Source organism: Manis javanica, chromosome 2, assembly GCF_040802235.1.
Source record: "Manis javanica isolate MJ-LG chromosome 2, MJ_LKY, whole genome shotgun sequence".
NCBI lineage: Eukaryota > Metazoa > Chordata > Mammalia > Pholidota > Manidae > Manis > Manis javanica.
The window spans coordinates 76,906,222-76,923,383 of record NC_133157.1 but is presented as its reverse complement, the minus strand read 5'-3'; the positions used below and the strand labels follow the sequence as shown (position 1 = coordinate 76,923,383).

General features: G+C 42.6%; 1 pseudogene; it reads right to left on the bottom strand.

The window, feature by feature from the left end:
• Positions 1 to 2,263: 2,263 nt before the first annotated feature.
• Positions 2,264 to 17,162, bottom strand: part of LOC108389318 (matrilin-3 pseudogene) — a 34,121-nt pseudogene continuing 19,222 nt past the window's right edge.

The window sequence follows — 17,162 nt, the reverse complement described above, 5'->3', positions numbered from 1 at the left end:
AGCATTTTATTAAAAAAATAATAATAATAAGGAAGAAATGTGGGATTCACATATAAATTATGCATAAAAGTCAAACGAATAATCATATCTGACTTGATTGTTTATAGTTCATGATGCGTGATCAAAACCGAAAGTTTCTGTGATATGACTGCCCTTGCACTGTTCACCATATAAGAACTTATTCACTATGTAAGACCTTGTTCACCATGTAAGAACTTGTTTGTCATGCTTCAGAAGATTAGAGACTGTTGAGATACAGGCTTGGGGTTGATCAATGACTGTGCATTGAGTACCCTATAAAGAATTTTATTGTTGTTAACAACCATTTGATCAATAAATATGAGAGATGCCCTCTCAAAAAAAAACAAAGAATGAACCATCCAAACACAAAAAAGGAAACTTAAAGTATACCTCTCTAATATACAAAAAGATCAACCCAAAATGGATCATAAAATTAACTGTAAAACCTGAAACAAACTTCAAGGTAAAGATTTCTTAAATGGACTACATAAATCATAACATCAAAGTAGGAAAATTGAGAATTGAAATTCATCAAACTTCTAACTTCTGTCTTTAAGGGAAATAAACAAAACAGTACACAGATTATGAGAAAATATTTGCTAACGTATATCTGATAAAGGATTTCTATCAGAATATTAAAAACAACTCTTATAACTCAATAATAAGAAGCTCAATAAAATAAAATGTGCAAAAGAATCAAATAGATAATTTACCATAGAAAAGATACTGATGTCAAATAAATATTTTAAAAAAACATGCTTAAAGCCTTTAGTCATTAGGGAAATGCCTATTGAAAACTACAGTAAGCACCACAACACACCCACCAGAATGGGAAAAAAAAGGTAAACCTGCATGTTGGTGTGAATCTGTAGCTATTAGAACTAATACATAGTTTTGGTGAGTAAGCAAAATGGTACAGACACTTTGGAAAACATTTTAGTGATTTCATACAAATTTAAATGTACATTTACTATACAACTCAGCAGTCCCACTCCTAGCTATTTAGTCAAAAGAAATAGAAACATATGCCTACAAGGCATATACACAAATACACAAATGTTTATAGCAGCTTTGTTTATTATACCCCAAAACTGGAAACACCCAGATGCCCATTAACTACTACTTAGTAATAAAAAGGAATGAGTAATAGAAAGGGATAAAAATGTTTAACAACATGGATGAACCTCTAAATAATTATGCTAGATAAAAAAAAAAAAATCAGATCTCCTCCCTCCACCAAAAAGCTGCATGCTGTAAATTCCATGTATATGACAATCTGGAGAAGGACAAATTGTAGGGACAGAAATCAGATCAGTGGTTGCCAAGGACTGGGGGTCAGGGTGGGTTTTGATTTCTTTTTTTTTTTTAAGAAAATCTTTTTATTATATGAAAGACAATACAAACCAAAAAAAGAATTGAGTAGTACACAATGTAAAGGACTGGTTTCTCTAAAAGTTATAAGCTTTAAAGCTGAGAAACATTTTATGTGTCAAATCATGTAAGTGAAAAATAGGCTTATCACTAGCATTTAAAGAGAACATTAAGTTTTGTCACTTGTTACAGCAGTATTTATAAATGTATGATTTTATTTATTTGATCCTAAAGTAAAATAAATTTTGGATTTTTTTCCCCTTGATAAAAATTGTAACACTCTTAATGCACAACTGAAGTCTTTAAATCGCATGTAATGATCACTTGATCTGTGTTAATTATTTTTAAATATGTGTATTACAATCCCCTGATCACAGTTTCAGCAATAATCTAGCTAAAAACAAGAAGTGTTAAACAGTTCTAAATTATATTCACCTCAATTATATGAATTTTTTAATGTGTAAATACTTTGTACAATTTACATTCTTAGTAATAAGACTGGTTTATACTATATTATTTCAAAAGAAAGTAGATCAAAAGATCTCATTGTAAGTATGGTTATCTTACTAACATAAATATTTAAAAATTAAATGGCTCAATCAGTAAATGAAGGAATCACAAAATTTTCATTCTATTTCCTACCAATAATTTCACAGTCATAGCTTAGAGACACTAAAGTTTGCTCTTAAAAAGGATCTGGACATTTGTTTCTTTTAAAAAAACTGTACTGATTCTCCAGAAGATCCTTATACTACTTATCCAGTAATATTCAATCATTTGTCACAGCAAATTATTCACAGGAACATTGGAATAAGCAGAAGTATAAAGTACAGCACGCCCTCCGTATTTCCAAGTGAAAAATCTGAGCAATTTAACGATGTATTTGTCCATGTTCATTTGCTTGCAACTTTTCCAAAATGGAATCAAGTTTGGTGGTCAGTCTCTGCAGATATAAGCTGACCTTATCTTGGAATGCCAGTGCGGCTTCACATCCACAAACATCTTCTGTAGAGATGAGTCTTTCTGCTTCTTCAATGGCTGAACTTGTCTTCTTGTCTTCATGTAAGGTATAACTGGGGTAATAATCACAGTGGTAGGACGCTGCCCCATCACTCACACAGATGTGCTGGCAGCTGTGAGAGCCCAGGGCACATTTGTTATGAACTGAACATGTTTTATTATCTGCATTCAGAGTGTACCCTTCATAGCATTCACAGTGGTGGGACCCAGCTCTGTCATTCACACAAATGTGCTGACAGCCACGTGTCCCAAGAGCACATTTGTCTTAAGCTGAACACGTTTTCTTGTTGTCATTCAAGGTATAACCTTCATAGAGCTCACAGTGATAAGAGCCAGTCCTGTTGTTCACGCACATGTGCTCACATCCATGAGTGTTAAGAGCGCCCTTACGGATAGCTGAACACATCTTCTTATCAGCATTCAAGGAATGTCCTTGGCTACACTCACAGTGGTGCTCGCCTTCCCCATCACTGACACACACGTGCTTGCACTGGTGTGTGCCAAGCATACATGAGTCCAGGACACAAAATGTTTCCTGGAATCCAGAGGAAAGTTTCTCAATGACCCCACAGGTTTCCACGTATAAAACATGCTCATCTAGGGGCTCACTGGCAATCAGCTTGAAGGACTCCATGTCTGCCCGGTCCACTCTCATAGCATAGTACCAGATGCTCGGGCCCTAGCTGCCACCTGTATCATCTGGTCCTGGGGCTTCCCATCTGTCATGATGATAGCCACCTTAGGGATGCTGAAAGTGGGCCCCCGAGCTCCTGCCTCCTCGGTGAAGGCTTCACCCATCACTACCTGGATGGCCAAGCCCAACGTGGTGCCTGCAGACAAGGGTGTGATCCGCGCCACAGCCTGTTTCAGGGACTGTTTATCTGAGTGGGGCTGGAGGTGGAACTCGATCTTCACAGTGCTAGCATAGTTCACCACTGCCCCACGTGTGTCTGCTGCCCCAATATCCAGGGCATTGATTATCCAGGAGACCAAAGTTTTCACTTTGGTGAACTCCAGGGGCCATAACCTAAGAGAGCTATCGATGATAAACCAAACTCAAGGGTCTGCTCTTGCAAAAACCTGCACCGTGGGCCCTGCTGGTCTGGCCAACCCCTGAAAAGTGTCGCGCACCCCGTCCTCGCCGGCAAGAACAGCACGCAACAACAGCAGGATTCTTCTGCAGAAAGCTTTATTCTTCAGCTCTTTGTGAAACAAATGAGTTGGGCAGGACCTAGAGGGGAAGGAGAGGCTTGCTTATATAGTTCTCATGCTCTGACCTGGTTGGTGCGGCTCCATATGCCTTATTAGCATAACAATTTGGTGGGTCTCATTGGTCCTTATGCCAAGGCGCAATTAGCATGTAGTTTAGTGGTGTGGGATGATTTGTCATTAGGAAGTTCGGGGCCTTCCGGCTGCCCTGCATTGGGCGCTATTTTCTGAGCGCGGCTGCCAACATCTCCCCCTTTTTTGTCTAACAGAAGCTCAAGGCGGAACTTGCCAGCAGAGACGGAGACAGAGGCCTGACCTCCATCATACTTCCTGATGCCCCCTTTTTGGAGAGGGGTTCTGGGCATCTACCCCTATGCAGTCAGGCATGCCTCTCAGAGGGGTCCAAGACCTCTTGCAGTGCTTTGCCTCGCATCCTCTGGCTGGCGTTGGGACCGCTTGGTACAAAGGGTTTGGACCTTTTTTCTCAACCCTCTTGCACCATGAGCTTCTTAGAGAAAGCTGTGATTAAGCAATGAGGTACTCGGGCCTGGTGCAGTGCCACATGGGCTCAGGGTGCAAGAGATACCTCAAGCTAAAGCCGAGCTTCCTTCTTAAGCATGTTGAGCCACACTTGGGGAGAGGTGCCAACGTCTAGCGCCATTAGGGCTTGAGCAAGGATCACCTTGTCCTGCTTATGTTGGTTGCGGAGTCTGCATAACAACCAGAGTAGGAGCATGAGACCTCCAAGCAGGAACACGCCCATCCCAGCCATGCCCGCCCACTCCTTGACGTGGGAGAGAGCTCTGAGGAACCAGGAAGAGAGTCCTTCCGCTACGGAGATATCTAGACGGGTGGAGTTGATGTGGATAATTTCTCGCTGCAGCTCTTCTAGTGTCCCATCGAAGTCTTGGGACCAGTTTCCTGAAAGATACTGGGACAGGTCTCGTGACAGATTAGCTGCCCGTGTAAAATTTTCATATTGAATGCTAGTGATGCAGAGGGCACGATATTTCCGCTCACATCCCAATTGGGCCATCTGCCAAAGCACCTCCATTTGTTCCTCTACAAGGTCTATGCGCTGATTGAGGATCATTATTCCTCCTTTCAGTTTGCCATCAAGTGTGGACTGTTGGTGCAGGGCAGAAGCTACTGAGGCTGCAAGGTTATTGAGCTCTGTAGCCGATTTGATGGAGGTGTCTAAAGCTATACCAGCGGTGGTGGCTGCGACCGTGGTCGCGGAGATCAGGAGCACTATGGCGGCTGTAACACCGAAATCGCGCCTTTCTTGAAACAGAGCCATGGTGTTAGGGGCGTCTACGGGAACAGGGACCCAACGGGGGATGCGGACTACCAAAGCATTGGTAAAGTTACGCGCATCCCAACACTGAGACAGAAAGCAGGTTTCATTGGAGCAGGAGTCAAAGCTACTATTGGATAAGATAAACAGAAATGGGGGGTATACGCATACTGGAGAAGGTGGAAAAAGGGAATTAGGTGACTCTGGACCTGATTTTGCTGAACACGTGTAGTTCTCATTGTTATGGGTCATGGTCATGTTCCAGTGTGCGCGCGTGTGGTTGTTCTCGCACCAAAAGGTGATATTTTTTACACCGATTCCCCCACCCTGGAGGGCGGAAAAGGGGGAGAGGTCAGTACACGAGCCATTGACTCCACACAGCATCCATTTATGGAAGGGGTTCATGCTCAGCTGCTGACGAAACTCGCCTTCGAGCACCTTTACTGGCCACCAAGCCTCATTGGCTGGCCGTCCCTCCATATCTGGGGAGATGGTAAACTCCTGCCTCTCAGTTGCCCACGTTACTACAGTTGACTGACAGTCAGTCCAGGGCCACAGCTCTCCCTCATAGTCGCCCACACAATGGGAGGCATATTTGGGTTGACGAGGCCTGTCGGTGGAATTGTTCCTGGGAGAGTGTACAAATGTGCCATTGATCCAGAGAACCATCTGGTGGATAGTCATGTTCTTATAGGGCGGGCTCCCTTCCTTATTAGGCCCTTCAAATTTAGCTGACATAACGGGGAGGCTACTGGCCTCTAGAATTATGTCACTGAACCATCCGTATTTCCTCCGTTTCAGGGAGATACAGCCAGCTAGATTCTGAGTGGTGAAGCATAATGACCCATTAGTTACGAAGGATCGGTTTTCTCCCAGGGGAGCTACTAGGGTGTCTTTAACTAAGTAGGGCAAGTTCATACTAGCATTGGTAGTGAAAAAGCGCGGAAAAACGGCTGCATTGAAACGGACAGGCATAGGCTTAGGAAAGGCAGACAGGATTCCCCATCTCAATACTCCCTGAGTCGGGGTCTCCAGTGTCAGGAGCAGGGTCAGGAGGTACAGCGAAGTCATCTCCTTTGTTTAGGACTTTCCTCGTTAGGCACTTCGGGATCCAGAAGGGATTTTCTTCACCCTGGGGGAAAACACACACAGCTCCCCTGGATCTGATTATGATTGGATCCGGGCCCTTCCATTGGTTAGATAACACGTCCTTCCATTTTACTAGTTCTTGTGGGTCTTTTGGCCACTGATTATGGCGATCCGCTGCTGTATGACCTTGAGCATCCAGATTTAAAAAATTTATAGTGAAAAGTGCTAGGGCTATGGCAGTTTTTGGTGTGGGGGGTATATCTTCAATTCCCCCTTTTTGTTTAAGTAAATAGGATTTGAGCGTGCGGTTCGCGCGTTCCACAATCCCTTGACCCTGTGGGTTGTAGGGAAGGCCAGTGATGTGTTTGATCCCCATACGTTGACAAAATTGAGCAAATTTTGTAGAGGTATAGGCTGGGCCATTGTCTGTTTTCAGAATCTGTGGTAACCCCCATGCGCTCCAAGCCTCAAGGCAGTGCTGGATGACATGGGAAGCTTTCTCTCCTGACAATGGGGAGGCAAAGATGACTCCTGAACAAGTATCCACGGATACATGTACATATTTCAGTTTCCCAAAAGACGAAATATGCGTCACATCCATTTGCCAAACTTGTAAAGGCCTAATACCTCTGGGGTTGATCCCAACATGAGGTGTGGGAAGGAAGCTGCAGCAATGTTGGCAGCTAAGGACAATGTTCCTAGCTTTGGCCCTGGTTATGCTAAACCGCTTGTGCAGTGTTTCGGCAGTGACATGAAATTGTGTATGGAATTTTGAAGCTGTGGTGATAGGGTCTAGCAGGGGAAAAGCTATATTTCTGGTTGCGAGGTCTGCCAGGTGGTTGCCTTGAGTCACAGGCCCGGGAAGGCCTGAATGTGCTCTGATATGAGTTATATACAAAGGAGATTGTCTATGAAGTAGTGCTGATTGTATCTGATTGAACAAAGTGGCTACTGGGCTGGACGCTTTGATTAGCCCGGCCACTTCTAGAGATTTGACTGCATTAACTACATAACAGGAGTCAGACACAATATTTAAAGGTTCAGGAAAGATTTGTAGGACCTCTAAGACTATGCGACATTCCACTATTTGTGGAGTGTCAGGCGTGTAGCCTTTTGTCACAACTTTGCCATCATGGACATAGGCACCTGTGCCTGTCTTAGACCCGTCTGTGTAAACTGTTTTTCCATGAGGCAGCGGGGTTAGGCTAGTGACCCGAGGAAATACTAGGAGATGATTTTTGGCGAAGTTGATGAGGGGATGTTTAGGGAAAAGATTATCAAAGGTTCCTGAGAAACTGTAAGCAAGTATGGCCCAATCATCGTTCATAGCACATAATACTTGTATCTGTTCTACGCTGTAAGGGGTTATAATTTTAGCTGGAGCCTCTCCAAAATGTGTCATGGAGGTTTTTACTCCTCTCAAAGCAAGTTTGGCCACGGCTGCCGGATAGTACTCTATTGTCCTAGCCTGAGAGGCTTGGGGATGAATCCAGATCAGTGGGCCGTGCTGCCATAAGACTGCTGTTGGCAGCTCTGGGGTGGGAAGGACACACAACTCAAAGGGTTCATTCGATTGCACTCTATTTAATTGTGCTGTCATCAAAGCCTGTTCTACTTTGCGAATGGCTTGTAATGCCTCAGGTGTGAGGGAGCGCGGTGACGTTAGTTGTGGGTCTCCTAGGATTTTAAACAGTGGTGTCAACTCAGTGGTGGGTATCTTTAAGTATGGGCGCAACCAATTAATATCCCCTAGGAGTTTTTGGAAGTCATTCAAATTTCGCAACTGATTATGTCTTATCTCAAGCTTTTGGGGGCAAATTACATCTGTGTAAATGGTTGCTCCTAGGAATTTGCTAACACTAGATTTTTGGACCTTTTCGCTTGCTATATTCAGTCTCCAATTTTCTAGGGATCTAGTGAGATCTATATATGCTTCTTCTATTTCCGCCGGTTGTGGGGAGCAAAGAAGGATGTCATCCATGTAATGGATGATCTTTAGCGTGGGATAGGTCTCACGAATTGGGTCTAGCTCCCGCTGAACATACAGTTGACATATGGTGGGACTATTTGCCATTCCTTGAGGGAGGACCTTCCACTGAAATCTGGCGTCAGGTTGTTCATGGTTAATAGCTGGCAGAGTGAAAGAAAATCTTTCTCTGTCCTTGGAGCTTAGGGGTATGGAAAAGAAACAATCCTTAATATCTATTATGAGCACCTTCCATTCTCTGGGTAAGGCGGAGAGGAGTGGCAGTCCCCGTTGTACGGGTCCAAGCATTTTCATTTGAGCATTTACTGCTCTTAGATCATGAAGCAACCTCCATGATCCTGACTTTTTCCTGATTACAAATATGGGTGTGTTCCATGGGGACACAGAGGGTTCTAGGTGTCCCACTTGGAGCTGCTCTTGCACTAAGCAATGAGCTACTTCTAATTTTTCAGAGGATAGGGGCCACTGAGGAACCCATACGGCCTCCTCTGTGAGCCAAGGTATGGGCATGGCATCTTCAATGGCCCCTATGAAAAACCCAGGCTGTGACGGTCATTCTTTACTTTGGGCAGGATGGGCTCTATGCGTCCCTGTTGGTGTTTCCCCAGCCCCTTGCCAGGGATGTATCCCATGTCCATCATCATGCCTTGGGTGGGGGTGGAGTATTCATTAATGAGTTTGAGGCCTAAGTCTCTCATGACATCCCTCCCCCATAAATTGACCGGTAGAGGGAGTACATAAGGGGTGACTGTACCCTCTTGTCCTTCAGGGGCTCGCCATTTCAATGGTTTGGCACTAATTGAAGGGCTTGACTCATATCCTAAACCTTGTAATGAATGTGAGGATTGGGTCACAGGCCACTTGGAGGGCCACCAGGTTGCAGAGATAATACTTTTATCTGCTCCAGTGTCTAGGATTCCCTCAAAGCTCTTTCCCTCTATTTGCAGAGTCAATTTCGGTCGATCTGTTAAATCTAATACTATAAAGGCTGAATCCCAGTCAGAGGAGCCGAAGCCCCTTTCTCCCCTTTTTGTATTGGTAGCTGGATAATTGGCGTGGAGACTGGGCAATACTAAGAGCTGGGCTATGCGGTCTCCCGGGGATATAGGATAGATTCCTCTGGGAGCCGAACACATGATTTTTACCTGTCCTTCATAATATTGATCTATAACTCCAGGATGGACTGTCAGGTCTTTCAAGGCAGCAGAAGAGCGCCCTAAGAGCAACCCAACGGTATTTGGTGGTAGGGGGCCTTTAAAGTCTGAAGGGATAGGCTGAACTCCCATCTGTGGAGTCAACACTATTCTGGTGGTGGCACGGATGTCCAATCCCGCGGAACCTGAAGTGGCTCTCCTTGGGGGGCCTGGTTGTTCCCGAATGACACTTGCGTGCTGGTTGCCCCATATATTTGCGGGCCCTGGTGACAGGGGCCCCTCTGGGCGTTTTTTGGCAACTCTAAGGGCTTCCCCTCTAAGTTTTTAGTAGATCGGCACTCATTGGCCCAATGCCTACCTTTCTTACACTTAGGGCATAACCCAGGGGTCTTTTGGGTTGTTTGTTCTGAAGCTGGGCTCCTACACTCTCTCTTTATATGTCCTAATTTCCCGCATTGAAAGCATTTGATACTTCTGTTAGTGATCCTGGCTTGTTTGTGGCTCTGTAATATGGCCGCGGCTAGGCCCGCATTGGTGAGTGGCCCTCCTATTTCTCTACAGGCTTTCAACCAGGCGTGTATCCCTTTTTGTTTCCAGGGTGTTATCGCCTGTCTGCATTCCTTGGTACATTGTTCAAATACTAATTGCTCCACTAGGGGCATTGCTTGTTCCTGATCTCCAAATATTCTGCCTGCGGCCTCCATCATATGAGCAACAAAGTCAGAAAATGGCTCGCTCGGCCCTTGAATAATTTTTGTCAAATTGCCTGATACTTCTCCTTTGTTGGTGAGGGCTTTCCATGCCTTGGCGGCGCACGTGTTTATTTGTGCGTATACCTGTAAGGGGAAGGCGGTCTGGTTGGCTACCCACTGTCCTTGGCCCGTCAGCATATCATATGACCACGCAGGCTGTCCTTCGGCCGCGTTTGCGCGTGCCTGGGTCATACTGATATCATGCCACAATGCCTTCCATTCTATGTATTGCCCCATACTAGAAAGGCATGCCTTAGTTACATATTGCCAGTCTGCGGGTGTCATGGCTGTCTCTGTTAATCTCTCAACTTGTGCTATGGTATAGTTGGCACTGACCCCATACGCTCGGACGGATTCCGCTAAGTCTTTAACTTGTTTATGACTCAGGGGTTGGTGAGAGCGTACACCGTTATCCTCAAATACAGGAAACATTTGTCTAATTGCCTGAAGAGTATCTGGGTGGCAAAAGGAGAGTGCGCCACTCACGTAAGGTGGCGGGGCAACGGGCGTCGGGGGACACCCTGCTTTCATTTTTTCCTTGGTCCGCTTTTCAACTTTGCTGGTTCACTTACTTCTGCACTCTGCAGTTTTATTTTCTTCCCCTTCCTCTGCGGACGTTAATTCCTCCTCAGATTCCCTATTGGAGAGTTGGAGGTCCCTCAACTCTTTCCAGGGGTATTTACTATTTTCTCCGAGGCGATCGTCACTCGCTTCTCGGGGCTCTTTCGCTTTTGCCCTAGGCGGGCTTTCTCCCTCACTCTGGGGTTTCTTTACTTTCGTTTTTGTGGCCTTTTTTCGGCCGCGCGCGCTCTCTGTTTCCCGTTCCGTTTCTGACATGCTCTCTTGGATATCTATCAATGCTCTCTGACCTTCTTTTATTACCTTTTCACATCTCTCATCTTGCAGACAAGCTCTAATCAGTTTCCAGAGGGGCCTGGTGCCTCCCCTCAGGCTACCCTCCTCCTCCTCTCTATCAAGATCTTTCCCCAGTTTGTCCCAGCTCAGGATTGAGAGGGACCTTGAACAAATGAACCAGGGGGCCACACGGTCTATCTCCTTCACAAAAGATCCTAAGATTTTGCTGGAGACCTTCAAGTTTTGCTCTTTGAGAGTTGTCTGCAGCGCCGTGACTAATGACGGTGCATTCCCCATGGTGCCTCCTTATTTACAGAGAACCATCAACCATTATCTTAAAAAGCAGGGGCCTCTCGGAACTTACCCGTCCGGGTTTTCTTCTGACCTGCAGTTCTGAATCCTCTCCAGATGTCTGAAGGGTCCTCCCTGTGCCGGTGATGTTCTGGTTCCCAGGTTTCGGCACCACTTGTCGCGCGCCCCGTCCTCGCCGGCAAGAACAGCCCGCAACAACAGCAGGATTCTTCTGCAGAAAGCTTTATTCTTCAGCTCTTTGTGAAACAAATGAGTTGGGCAGGACCTAGAGGGGAAGGAGAGGCTTGCTTATATAGTTCTCATGCTCTGACCTGGTTGGTGCGGCTCCATATGCCTTATTAGCATAACAATTTGGTGGGTCTCATTGGTCCTTATGCCAAGGCGCAATTAGCATGTAGTTTAGTGGTGTGGGATGATTTGTCATTAGGAAGTTCGGGGCCTTCCGGCTGCCCTGCATTGGGCGCTATTTTCTGAGCGCGGCTGCCAACAGAAAAGGGTGCGCGGTGGGGGCGGCCAGAGCGTGGCTGTGACAGGGGCTGCCCCTGGGGCCACGGGCCCCGACCTGCTCAAGCCCAGGCAGGCCAGCAGCCTGGGGCGGCTGCAGCGGCCGGTACAGCAGCAGTCCCTGTCGGCGGCGCCGCTAAGCGGGGGTGGCGGCTGTGTTTTGATTTCAAAGGGCGCAAGGGAGGAAATTTTTTGTGATGTTGGAAATGTTCTCCAGCTTGATTTGGTGATGTTATATGACTGCAAATATTGAAACAAAATATAGGACTAAAAAGGATGAAATTTCTGTATGTAAACTATATTTAAGAAGACTTTTAACTTTCAAAAGAAAAATTTTTGACTTTCTCTTAATTTTTAAATAGACTTTTTCAAAAGGGGAAAAACCGGACCAGGTGGAGTTGAAGGGCTGGTTTGAGGGGTAGAGTTAATTTGGATATTTGGAACATGGGCATTTTAGGGGTTGCAGCACACACAAATGAATTCAATGTTGTATTATTTGAAATAAGGAATCACTTGATATTCTTTAAACAAGATGACTCAGCTGAAAAGACAGAACTGTAGCTCTGAATGGAACTTTGGGATACATCTTGTTTGTCATGATTTTTCATATGAAAGATACTGTACATACATCAAGATGGTAAATATGTATAAGGTCTTGAATTTATTTTACTTTTGTCTTCTAATACATTAATTTTATTTTCTCTTTATTAAATTACTCTATTTCCTTTTCTAAGTTGTGTTTGGTTAGTCAATTCCTCACTTCTCAATTTGGTTTAATTTTCTTTCTTTCTTGTGTATCTATAGTTATACATTTTTCTATAAGCACTACTTTAAGCATATCTCATAGTACTGACATGTTTTCAATTCTTCTACTTTCTAGGTACTCTGCAATGTAAAGTTTGAGGTTTCCTCTTTGGCTAAATAGTGATTTAAGAAAATAGTGAAGTATCAGGATGGTTGAGTTATTTCTGGTGTGTGTGTGTATCTAGTTTTTGTTATTGTTAGTCTTTTTATTCTAGTCCATTAAAACTAGACATTAACTTTTTGGAATTCAAGGTTTATTAATGAACTACTGTACAACTACTAAATAGTTATTTTTGTTTTTCTTTTTGGTATTGTGTACATGAGTCCTAAAAAAGAATTTTAGTCCTATTTTCAGGGGATTAATTTTGCTGCATTTCTTAGATACCAAAACCTGTATTTTTTAATGAAGATGAGGGAGTGCAATTAACATTTTCCCAGCTTCCTCACCACATTCATCACCTCCCAGTTGCTGCTAGGCATATAGTGCTTCCCTACATTTTAATATTTATAGCCTTTTATTTTCTTTTTTATTTACAGTTGGCATTTGCCTTAATTCTTTTCTATGAGAGCTTTATTATTTATTATTTTGGTTTAGCCCTTAATTGTTTAGATTTTGTGGATAAGACTTTTTCATGAAACACTCATAAATACTATATTTATTGAATTTTGATAGTCTTTGTCTTTATCCCTCAAGAATAATTGCAATAATTGCAATAATGTGCAAAGTTTTGTGAATTTTTAAAAATGCTATTCCATCCTTAAATATTGCTTTGGGAAAGTCTGAAACCATCCAAAATTTAAAAATTCTTTCCTTCCTCCCTTTAGGACTTTAAACATGTTTTTTTTTTTATTTAATGTCCAGAAGAGTTATTGTTATTCTTGAATCTGGCAACTTCATCAAGATTTTACTCAGTGTTGACTATTCTGTTCCAGATTTTTCTGGGACACAGTGTTCATATCTTTCTGTTATATCTTAGCATCCTTTTATATTTCATTTAGTAATTTGGCTCTACTTCATCTTCTATTTCTATCATTTTCCTTCTAATCCCTTTGATCTCTACGTTGTTAATTTCTTGTGCTTGATGTTCTGAAGCGTTTTCTTTATGTCCTTGACTTTTATTTTTCAGTGTCTATTAATCATGAGCACTTCTAATGGTGAGAGGCCAGGAATCTGTTAGTGTTTTCCTGAGACATGGTTCATGTGTTCAGTGCTGCTTTTCAGTCCAACCTATTTTCACTGGACCAGGTTAATATTGCAGATATTTCTGTGTACTCCTTCCTCAGAGCTGGTGTTGTGAGGCCACGTGGAGAGTCATTGAACTTCAGTCAGGCTTGTTGGCCATAACTGGGAACAGCGGAAAACAGGTTGAATTTGCATGAGATGACTCTAATGATTTCCATGATCCTAAAAGATTTAGGGAGTGAACTTTCCTGTGTAGTAGCATCATGAAATAAAAGAAAGAGTAAAAGTTTGAGAAATGCTTAGGAACTTAAAGGACAAGAAGCTTCATAATAAGCAAAATGTGCTCAGAGAGTTCTTCATTAAAGTGTTTGCTGCAACACCATATAGGCAGTGGGCATCTAGAAGGCTGAGCTGCCTTTCGGTGAAAAGCAGAGGCAGAATGCTTGAGACTCAAGATACTGCAAACCATTATAATTAAAAGTCTTGACATCAAATGGTTTATTAAATACACTAACATCAATAGCAACTCAAAGATTTTTAAAAATTATGATTTTTTTTGGTGAGTCAGTCATTCATTAATTTCTTGGATTTTCAGGTCCATGATTACATAACTTTTAAAATATTGTCAAACATGAAAAAAAAAACATCACTTAATCAAAAACCTGCAAAAACTGAATGATATAATTTTGGAAAGAAACAAAGTAGTGAAGAAATATCAAAGATATTTTTCCAACATTTCTTTGTAGTATAATGTTTGGGGTGCTGAAATTGTCTATGAATTCATTTCATAAGATCAGGGGAGTGAATAGTGCTTTGCAACGCAAATATTATGTGTGAATGCTATCAGAGGACTACCTGTTGCCTAATCCCCTTCAACTCCTCCTCTCTGCTCTGTAGTCTTTTCCATATTTTTCCTAATCCTTCCACATGTCAAACACAGATAATATGTCTGGTATGCTCTTCTAGAAAGGAAGGTTGAGATTTCCATGAGCTGAGACTTAAGAGGTTGCTTAGCTGGGCATCAGACCAAGGAATTTCAAATCTAGACCCCATGAATGATTTTCTTGGAAACATTTTCTTCTTGAAAATTCTGTGTAGTCTTTGGTGAATGAAGTGAAATAACATTGTTCATCCTATGATTTGATCACCCAAAATGGTCAGCAGCCCCTGAAAACCCCAAATCCAAGTCTTCCCTTTTTCCCCATGCTGCACTGAACAGCCAGTGTAAGACAAGCAGGGTAAATAGGAAGTCAGAACCCCTACGGAGAACAGCAGGTGGGGTAGGCTCATAAAACAGAGGCCACCCCACCATATGTGGTCATCTGGCAGCCCCATGAATTAGTCACACAAAGACAAGCATCTTTGATCTACTTGAAAGGCTAGAGATGTGAAATACAAACTTGACTGACCTTTAAACTTTTCAGCTCCAAGCACTTTGCCCTTGTTCCTTGAATACATTTTTTCTCTAAAATTACATACCACTTGACAGGAGCCCACACGATTTTGTGATTTTCCTATTTCTGTTCTCATCCATCCAAACAGTATGAGGACGTGCTTTTTATTTTTCTTAAGATGGTTCTACAAACTTTGATTTCAAAAAGAGCACTCAGAAACTAAGCAGAATGCCTTCCCAATTGTTCTCCCTGCCTCTGCCGTTACTCCCCTTCCGTGGATCCTCAACACAGCAGCCAGAGAGAGCCCCTCAAAATCACACACTGAACAAGTCTCTCCTCTGCTAAGTCCCTCTGGAGAAAACCCCGTGGCCTCCAAGACCTTCCATGGACCCTACTTCACTGCCTCTCTGACACAGTTTTCTATTTCTCTGTCCTTCAGTCATCCTTTTCTTGTCGTCCTGGCTTCCTGGAGCTTTTGTGGCAGCTCCACGCATGCTTGCTTCTATGCCTTGGAACTTTGGTTCACTCTGGTGGGCGTGCTCTTCCCCGTGTGTGCACACGACTCGCTCATACTCCTTTTTTTAGCTTTTGACTGAAATATCACTTTCAGTGAGATCTTTCCTGAGTTCTCTTTTTAAATAGCAAGGCTCCCATCCCAACACCCCTGATCTGCTACTCTGTTGTGTTATGCACATAAAAAAATATATAAATTATGAGATATTATGTATATATAAGGAAATATATGTTTATTTACTGTCTCTTAGATTGCAAAATTCTATGTCAGCAAGATTTTTTTCTGAGTGGTTCATGGATGAACCATCTAGAACAGGGCTGGGCACATAATAGATGCTCAGCAAAATTGTGGAATGAATTAAAAAATAAGTATTCTTAGAATATAGTTAACAACTAGCAAATTATTTTAAACTAGAAAAGGAAATAAAATGAAAAGAGTAGGGATGGGGTCAAAGATAGAGATACTTTCCTTGACATAAATGAGCCAAGATCATTCACATGCCTGGCTGAGGGGAAAAGATAACTATAGCCCCTAGATGCTCTCTGTGGTCTGACTATGTTTTTGAGCCACTATATTGAGCTGGTCTCATGACATACATGTCTGTGATTGAGGGTGACTTCTTCATTCTCAGATAACTGGCCATGTTTGTGCTGGACATTCAACTCCTTCCTCAAGAGGATTTGGATCCTGGATTATTATTCAAGGCCAGTCTGTGAGAGGATCCAAATTTTTGCTAGTTCTCCTCACCTTCTTTCTCCTCATTATCCTTTTCTTCCTCAGTAGCGCCATCAAGCCAGCACTATGCTAACCAGACTTTTCTCAACTCCTCCATGTTGAGACTTTGTTAAAATAAGTTCCTGATTTATCTGTATCTTTATTTCACTTTTTTTCCATTTAAGTTTATACTAGCCCACTTCTTGAGTCTTTTCCAAGCTGAAGCATTCATCCAGAATTCATAATTTTAAATCTTGTATTTGGCCAAAATGACATATGAAAGATAAACTCTATAATAGGCTCTATTCTAATTGTCCCAGACTTACAGGCTCTGTTTATAATTGTGCAAATAATTTAGTAAGTGCCATCCTCCAAAATCTTGGTATTAATTTTAAAGTCAATTAAAGCCAAAATACCTCTTTTAAAACCTCAGCTATTTTAAAATAATGAATTAAACATTCTGGAAAACAAAATAAACACAGCCAGAGGTTACATATTCTTCTTTCTAATCAAATCAGAAAAGGCATTTCCTATGTTTCTTATTACTGAAACTTTATCTCCATGTCATAATAGGAAGTCGGAGCCATCACCATAAATGAAATAAATCAAGTCTTCATAATTAAGATGGTGCCTTTGGACTGATATCAGCACATGATTGTCAAGTAGTCAGTACACCTCCAAGACCTTGCTTCACAACTTGCAGAAGAGAGAGGACAAGACCCTGATGGGACATAGCACAATTTGTGTGTGTTTTTTGCAGGGTGGGGGAGGTATTTGAGGGGGGAGGGCTTGCAAAATTGAAAGAAAGAGTATCCAACATATTATCATATTCTGTGATATATTAATAGATGACATGTTATTTTATAAGATGTACAGTATTTTGTTCTCTTTATTTCTGCCTCTAAAATAAAGCAAAGTATGTTTGGTTTATGTGGCCAGCATGCTTTATGTTACATACAACCTAGGGAAGGAATTCTTGTGA